Consider the following 9,313-nt stretch of genomic DNA (forward strand, 5'->3'; position numbering starts at 1 on the left):
CTGTGCAGGGTGTCTGCCCTGCATTCCCCGTTGCCGATCAGCGGCCTATCGCCGCTGATTTCGGCAGTTAACCCGTTAATTGCGGCGTTCGATTTGAACGCCACAATTAAGGTGTTTAGCGCCGATCGGCAGCCCCCATGTGAAATCACGGGGGCTGGTGATGGTACCCAAGGCAACCGGACGCCAGACAATGGCTTCCGGGCTGCCATGTACAGAAGCTTATGAGGACCACCCGGAGGCTGGTCGTCGTAGGCTTCCTGTCAGAGTGACTGTTACATCACAATGATAGTTAGAGTACATTACACTACGTAGGTAGTGTAATGTATTCCAGCAGCGATCAAAGCTGCAAGTCTAAGTGTGCCCTAGTGGGAAAAGTGAAAAAAGTAAAAAAAAGAATAAAAATGTTTTTAAAAAAAGTGTAAAAATAAAAGTTATAAGGGACATAAACATGAACTGCTTTTTTTCCTATAATAAGTCTTTTATTCTAGGAAAAAAAATTAACAAGTAAAAAAAAAGTACACATATTTGGTATCACCGCGTTCGTAACGACCCCAACTATAAAACTATAATATTATTTTTCCCACACGGTAAAAAAAATAAATGAAAAACACTGCGAGAATCACTATTTTTTGGTCACCACCCCTCCCAAAATATACAATAAAAAGTGATCAAAAAGTCGTATGTACGCCAAAATAGTACCGATACAAACTACAACCCGTCCCGCAAAAAACAAGCCCTTACACAGCTTTTTTGACTGAAAAATAAAAAAGTTACGGCTCTCAGAATATGGTGACACAGAAAATAATTTATTTTCTAAATAAGTTATTTTATTGCGCAAAACATAAAAAACCTATATACATATGGTATCGCCGTAATCGTACCGACCCGCAGAATAAAGTATAATGGTCATTTATAGCCCAGGTTGAACGCTGTAAAAAATAAATAAAAATCATTGTCAGAATTGATGGTTTTTGGTCACCTGGCTTGCCGAAAAATGGAATAAAACGTGATCAATAAAATCGCATGTACCCCAAAATGGTACCAATGAAAATTACAGATTGTCCCGCAAAGAATAAGCCCTCACACGGCTCTGGTGGTGAAAAAATAAAAAAAGTTCCGGCTCCCAGATTATGGCGATGCAAAATGTGCAGAGCGTTCCAAAAGCGGATAGGATCGGGTGCAATTTATAATATAAGTGCAACACTGGCCACATATCTGCGAATTATTATTTATTTACCTCATTATTATACCCTCTTATTATGCCCTGATGTACTCTGCCCAGCCTACATGTACCCCCACATTATAAACTGAAATACCAGCAAAACGCCAGAGCTACTACCAAGCAAAATCTGCGCTCCAAAAGCAAAATACCGTCCTTCCCTTCTGAGCCCTACAGTCTGCCCAAACAGCCGTTTACGTCCACCGATATGGCATCGCCATACCCGGGAGAACCCTGTTAATATTTTATTTGTGGTATTTGTGGCACAAACTGGGCACAACATATAGTGCACTAAAATGGCATATCAGTGGAAAATTGTAATTTTCACTTTCCACCATCGGCTGCGCATTAAACCCTTCGCGCACCATGACCTAATAGCATGTCATGGTGTGGGGGTGATGTATGGAGCGTCTCACGCGCTGAGTCCGCACCATATGCTGCGGGTGTCGGCTGTGTATTACAGCTGATACCCGGGACTAACGGACAGAAACAGCGATCACGCTGTTACAGGTGCCTGTAAAAATCACAATATACTGCAATACATTAGTATTGCAGTGTATTCTACCAGTGATCTAACGATCGCTGGTTCAAGTCTTCTAGGGGGACTAATAAAATATGTAAAAACAAAAGTAAGTAGTTATTATTAGTGGAAAAAAGAAACCCTTTTCATATTTTTTCTCTAAAGTAATGTAAAAAACAAAAAAAAAACACAAAATTGGTATCGCTGCGTCCGTAAAAGTCCAAGCTATTACAATTTACCATTATTGAACTCGCACGGTGAACGCCGTGAAAAATAAAGAATTTTAAATGGCAAAATCGCAGTTTTTTGGTCACCCTGGCTCTACCAAAAAATGTAATAAAAAGTGCTCAAAAAGTCTTATGTACCAAAAAATTGTACCAATAAAAACTACAGCTCGTCCCGCAAAAAATAAGCCCCCACACCACTCTATTGACGGAAAAATAAAGAAGTTGTGGCTCTCGGAAAGCGGGGAGGAAAAACGAAAAAGCAAAAAGCAAAACATGGATCAGTCCGGAAAGGGTTAATTATTTTCTAATGAAAAAACATTTATGACCACATGTGGGGTATTGCCGTACTCGAGAGAAATTGCTTCACAAATGTTGGGGTGCATTTTCTCCTTTATCCTTTGTGAAATTGAAAAAATTCAATGTTTTAGTGGAAATAATGTTGATATTAATTTTCACGGCCTAAGGCCTCATTTACACGAGCGTATTATACGCGCGTGCGACGCGCGTGCTTTTCACGCGTGTCGTACGCACCTATAATAGTCTATGGGGCTGTTTAGACGATGCGTGAATTTTGCGCTGCGTGAGTGCGTTGCGTAAAACTCACGACATGTTCTATATTCTTGCGTTTTTCACGCAACACGCACCCATTGACTTCAATGGGTGCGTGAAAACAACGCATGCCACACTGACGGTCCTGCGTTGCATGCGCGAAAATCACGCAAGAGCTGTCAAACTCCTGAATGTAAACAGAAAAGCACCACGTGCTTTTCTGGTTACAAACATCCAAACGGAGTGTCAAATTAGAGATGAGCGCACCGAACTTCACCGGGTTCGGCCGAACTCGTTTTAACCGAACCCGGCAAAAAATGTTCGGGTACGCGACGTCAGGAGACAGTCACTGCCCACGGTGCTCAAAGACTTAAACTGTTTCAGCACCATGGACAGTGACTTTCGATCACAATATACATATACGTGTAAAAAAAAACAGAAGTTCTGACTTACCGATAAGTCCCGGCTCCTTCCTCCAGTCCGACCTCCCGGGATGACAATTCAGGCCAAGTGACAGCTGCAGCCAATCACAGGCCAAGCACAGGCTGCAGCCAATCACAGGCTGCAGCGGTCTCATGGCCTGCCGCGTCATCCTGGGAGGTGGGGCCGGATGACAAGAGAGGGACGCGTCACCAAGGCAACGGCCGGGAGACCGGACTGGAGGAAGCAGGCAGTTCATGGTAAGTGTGAACGTCTTTTTTGATTCACAGGTTGGTGTATATTGTGATCGGCATTCACTGTCGAGGGTGCTGAAAGAGTTACTGCCGATCAGTTAGCTCTTTCAGCACCTTGGACAGTGACGGGCGTCGACTACCTCATCTCTATGATGGCGGCTGCGCGAAAATCACGCAGCCGCGCATCATACACGGATGACACACGGAGCTGTCAATTGCCTTTTGCGCACGCAAAACGCAGCGTTTTTTTGCGCGCGCAAAACGCACACGCTCGTGTAAATGAGGCCTAATTCTGATAAATTCTGCAAAAGACGTGTGGGGCCTAAATGCTCACTATACCCCTAGATAGATTCCTTAAGTGGTGTAGTTTCTCAAATGGGGTTACTTTTGGGGGGCTTCCACTGTTTTGGTCCCTCGGGGGCTTTGCAAATTCAACATGACACCCAAAAACAATTCCAGCTAAATTTGAGCTCCAAAAGGCAAATGGTGCCCCTTCCCTTCTAAGCCCCGGTGTGGGTCCAAACAGCAGTTTATTACCACATATGGGGTATTTACGTAATCAGGAGAAATTTTTTACAAATGCTGGTGTGCTTTTTCTCCTTTATTCCTTGTAAAAATTAAAAATTTCTAAGTTCTTACAGAAAAAAAGTAGATTTTTACCTTTACAGACTAATTCCAATGACTTCAGCAAAACAACTGTGGGGTCAAAATGCTAACTTTACCCCTAGAAAAATTCCTTGAGGGGTGTAGTTTCCAAAATGGGGTCACTATTGGGGGGTTTCCACGGTTTTCATCCCTCCAGTGCATTGCAAACGCGACACGGCACTGAAAACTATTCCAGCAAAATCAGAAATCCAAAATCCAAATGGTGTTCCTTCTCTTCTGAGTCCTGCTGTGGGTCCAAACAGCAGTTTATTACCACATATGGGGTATTGCTATAATCGTAAGAAATTGCTTTACATATGTTGGGGTGTTTTTTCTACTTTATTCCTTGTAAAAATTGAAAATTTTTACGTTTTTTCACAAAAAAAGTAGATTTTCATCTTCACATACTAATTCAAATAAATTTAGCAAAACAACTGTGAGTTCAAAATGCTAACTATAGCCATAGATAAATTCCTTGAGGGGTGTAGTTTCCAAAATGGGTCACTTTTGGGGGGTCTTTACTGTTTTGGCACCACAAGACCTCTTCAAACCTGACATGGTGCCTAAAATATATTCTAAAAAAAGGAGGCCCCAAAATCCACTAGGTGCTCCTTTGCTTCTAAGGGTATGTTCACACGAGGGCGTCCGTTACGGCTGAAATTACGGGGATGTTTCAGCCTGAAAACATCCCCGTAATTTCAGCCGTACCGGCATGTGCAGGCGCTTGAACGCCGCGTCAATTACGGCCGTAATTGGCGCTGCTATTCATTGGAGTGAATGAATAACGGCTCCAATTACGGCCAAAGAAGTGACAGGTCACTTCTTTGACGCGGGCGTCTATTTACGTGCCGTCATTTGACAGCGGCGCGTAAATATACGCCTCGTGTGAACAGACAAACGTCTGCCCATTGCTTTCAATGGGCAGATGTTTGTCAGCGCTATGGAGGCGCTATTTTCGGGCGTAATTCGGGGCAAAAACGCCCGATTTACGTCCGTAAATAGGCTGTGTGAACATACCCTAAGGCCGGTGTTTCAGTCCATTACCGCACTAAGACCACATGTGGGATATTTCTAAAAACTGCAGAATCTGAGCAATAAATATTGAGTTGCGTTTCTTGGGTAAAACCTTCTGTGGTACAGAAAAAATGTATTACAAATGAATTTTGTGGGAAAAAAAATGAAATTTGTAAATTTCACCTCTACTTTGCTTTAATTCCTGTGAAACGCCTAAAGGGTTAAAACACTTTCTGAATGCTGTTTTGAATACTTTGAGGGGTGCAGTTTTCAAAATGGGGTGATTTATGGGGACTTTCTAATATATAAGGCCCTCAAAGCCACTTCAGAACTGAACTGGTCCCTGAAAAAATAGGCTTTTGACATTTTCTTGAAAATATGAGAAATCGCTGCTAAAGTTCTAAGCCTTGTAACATCCTAGAAAAATAAAAGAATGTTCAAAAAACGATGCAAACATAAAGTAGACCTATGGGAAATATAAACTAGTTAGTATTTTGTGTGGTATTACTATCTGTCTTACAAGCAGATACATTTAAATTTAGAAAAATGCTAATTTTTGCTAATTTTCTCTAAATCTTGGTGTTTTTTACAAATAAATATTGAATTTATCGACCAAATTTTTTCCCTAACATAAAGTACAATATGTCACGAGAAAACAATCTCAGAATCACTTGGATAGGCAAAACCATTCCGGAGTTATTACCACATAAAGTGACACATGTCCGATTTGAAAAATCGGCTTCGTCCTGAAGGCCAAAACAGGCTCAGTCCTGAAGGGGTTAAAATGAAAAAACATGTTATTTCTAATTTGTTGAGCTAAAAACCTAGCGCCCGAACAGGGACTTGAACCCTGGACCCTCAGATTAAAAGTCTGATGCTCTACCGACTGAGCTATCCGGGCTCTGTTGTTCCATCAAAATGTCCTCAGGAATAATGCTGTCAAGATGCCGCTATACATAGTACCATCGAGGTGTTCCCATTAATAGCACCATCAGAGTGTCCACATTAACAGTGACACAAAACCCCCATCACAGTGACGGCCACCCGCTCTTCATTATATGTATGTACTTCCAAACTTATATACCAATATTATTTGTATTCCCTTACCCCTCTCACACCCTTTGCCAGTGTTTTATTAGCTCTTTCTTTCCATAGCAGCATCGCATAATCCAGAGCTGAAATCAGAACACTGGGACACCTAGTGGTGACTATGCTAACTGCAATATTTTATATTATATTATTATAAGCAGGAGTGCTTAGAAAAGCTGCACTGTACTTTTATGGCCGACTCATCTTGTGGGCAATGCCACGGTGCCCATGCTATTATGAGCATTACAATAGTTGTAATACACATCTGCAGTCCCGCACTAATGGTGGCGATATGGCTGGGAAATGCGATCGTTCCTCCCCATGTATTTGCATCATGTCAGCAGCACATCCCCTGTTTATACAAGGAGCTGTGCTGCCGACTAGCGACCGGTTTTCTGGCTGCATAAAAGATCCGATCAGCCGACAGATGATTTTCTCATTTGTCGGCTGATCACTGCCCTGTTTACACAGGACAATTATTGGGAATGTTCCCCTGATCATTGGCCCGTGTCAAAGGGCCTTTAAAGGGAATGTGTTGCCAAAATAAAAAAACTTTATGAAATAAGTTACTTATTTTGAAAGTTATTTTGCTGTATTGTTTTTTTTCTTCCACAAGGTGGAAAGTATTAAAAATTAAATAATAATTTGACATGGTTTCATATGTTGGCCACCAGAGGGAGCACTTCCCAGAATTACAGCAATGTAAATAAGGCAGAGCAGCCTGACCTACAGCTGCTGTAAATGTGGGAGGGAGACTCACCCTCCTCCCTATTTCGGGCTACAAGCCAAGAAAAGGTGTCTTTAAATGGCTAAGCAGGGTCCAGCTCCATTTTGGCAGTGTTTTTTGGCAGAAGCTACAGGACACACCAAAAGGCTAAGAATGATGAAAGTCAAGAGGGAAGACCTTGTGGTCGAAGACTTTTCAGTTGACAGGTTCACATGGCGTGTATTTGACTCGGTTTTTGATGGATTTTGCGCTCAAAAAATGCGTCAAACACTTGATTAAGCTTCCATTTACATCATCTGTAGCCTTTGATTGGCTGCTGCAGTCACATGGAATGAAAGTCATCCCAGGAGGCCAGGTTACGCTCAGAACAGAGAATCGCATTGCTAGGACTGCGGCCCGGGGGGTAATTATGAGCCTTTTTATTAATTTTAAATAAAACATACCTTTTTAAAAAAAAATAATTTGCGATCTCTGCGGCAGGATCACAGCGTTTCCCGCAAAACATGGCTGTTTGTTGCGGGTTTTACCTCCCCAATGCAATGGGGAAAACCTGCAACAGAACAGCAGCAATTCCACAGCATAAATTGACATGCTGCGGCTTCAAAAACCGCACCGCAGATCAAGTCATGAATGTCTTTTTCTGGTAGACTTTTTCCGCTGTGTGTGGATGAGATTTGTTCAAATCTCATCCACTCTGCTACCACTGTATTACGCTGCGGAGTTTCCTTCTAGTGTGTTCCTACCCTGAAGGTGTACAAGAATGAACATTTACCCCCCAATAATTGCAAGAACGAGGGAACCAAGCCCCTCTTCAATGCCTATAGGACTGATTGAAACACTGCTAATCCCATTAGCAATATGGACAGAAGAAGGATCTTTACAATCACTACTAAGGCCTCATGCACACGACCGTATTTTTTCACACCCGTAAATACTGGCGTAAATACGGGTCCGGTGTCACACGTATTCCACCCGTTTTGCACCAGTATTTACGAACCCGTGCTCGTAAATATGGGTCCGGTGTCACACGTATTCCACCCGTATTTACGAGCACGTTTTTGGCAGCAAAATAGCACTGCACTAATCGGCAGCCCCTTCTCTCTATCAGTGCAGGATAGAGAGAAGGGACAGCCTTTTCTGTAATAAAAGTTAAAGAAATTCATACTTACCCGGCCGTTGTCTTGGTGACGCGTCCCTCTCTTCACATCCAGCCCGACATCCCTGGATGACGCGGCAGTCCATGTGACCGCTGCAGCCTGTGATTGACCTGTGATTGGCTGCAGCGGTCACATGGCCTGAAACGTCATCCAGGACGTCGGCCCGGATGTCGAGAGGGACGCGTCACCAAGGCAACGGGCGGGAGACCGGACTGGAGAAGCAGGAAGTTGTCGGTAAGTATGAACGTCTTTTATTTTTATTTTTTACAGGATAGGGGATACATGTCTTTTGTTTATGGCAGAGCGGGGAGATACCTCCCCGCTCTGCCATAGTTTTCATTGTAGTCCCGGCGGTAGTTACGCCACTGGGCTGTGGCCTGCAGACCGGGTAGTCCCCTGACCTCGCCTCACCTCGCAACGCTCCCGTAATCACGGGTGAACACACGGAGCCACCCATGATTACGGGAGCCCCATAGACTTCTATGGGATGCCCGTGCCGTTATTACGGCATGAAATAGGGCATGTTCTATCTTTTTTAACGGGAAGGTACCCGTGGCTAACAGAAGCCTATGAGCCCGTTATTGCGGGTCGTAATAACGACCCGCAATAACGGGTGTTTTTACGGTCGTGTGCATGAGGCCTAAGGAAAGTCCTCAGTAGGACCATGATATGAACCTATTGCTGCTAAATCCATCTAATCTTTACTTCATTATTCAGTCTCCAGAGAGACTGTCAAAAATTGCCATGCTGACTATATTTCAAGTCATCCTGGCGGGGTATTGGTAAAAGTTTTCAATCAGCAATAATCACGCCTCGGATAAACCTCATTGGCTATGATACTGCCACTGCGCAAAGCTACTGATAGATGTGAGAAGCTGCAGCCTCCGTACCTTGAACTCTTTTCACACTGCGGAGACACATAAACACTAAGCATTGAAGCACATAGAGCAAAGGATTCTGGGTATGAATATGCTAATAAACTCCTCCCTGAATCATGAACAATAGATAAAAGAAGGAGGAAACGAAAGACCACATGGCGGGGATGAAGGACAAGGACACGGAGAACCGGGCTACTGTCGAGATTTTAGGGTAGGTCCATAATAATGTTTTTTTTGAGCATTTGGCTACTAGTGTAATTTATTACTACGATGTTAACTCTTTGATTGAGAATAGCTAAAAACTAGTCCACCGGATCGGTTCCTGTTAAGCAAAAACAAAAACTCCATGGTCCTTCAACTCCTACAAGAATTTATATAAAAAAAGGGCGTTTGGAAAAAGATCCTACACTAGAAAGAGGCCAGGGAGTGTACTCTCCAATATTCGCTGCTCCCAAAGCAGGAGGAAGATGGAGCTTGGTCATAGGTTTCACATATTTGAACAAGTTTTTTGTCAAGCAAAAAAAAATGTCAGGAATGTTGAAACATCCAGCAATGAGAAATGAGAAATTCAGGAATGTTGAATATTCAATCGGTGTTCAACATGCTTCAGCCCA

The 9,313-nt window shown here is 43.0% G+C and overlaps 2 non-coding genes across 2 annotated transcripts; both read right to left on the reverse strand.

The window, feature by feature from the left end:
- Positions 1–5,676: 5,676 nt before the first annotated feature.
- Positions 5,677–5,749, reverse strand: TRNAK-UUU (transfer RNA lysine (anticodon UUU)). Its single transcript has one exon. It is a non-coding gene; the product is annotated as a tRNA-Lys (tRNA).
- Positions 5,750–8,538: 2,789 nt separating this feature from the next.
- On the reverse strand, positions 8,539–8,678 carry LOC142751271 (U4 spliceosomal RNA). Its single transcript, XR_012882825.1, has one exon. It is a non-coding gene; the product is annotated as a U4 spliceosomal RNA (small nuclear RNA).
- Positions 8,679–9,313: the final 635 nt, after the last annotated feature.

Source organism: Rhinoderma darwinii, chromosome 3 (assembly GCF_050947455.1).
Source record: "Rhinoderma darwinii isolate aRhiDar2 chromosome 3, aRhiDar2.hap1, whole genome shotgun sequence".
NCBI classification, from domain to species: Eukaryota; Metazoa; Chordata; class Amphibia; order Anura; family Rhinodermatidae; genus Rhinoderma; species Rhinoderma darwinii.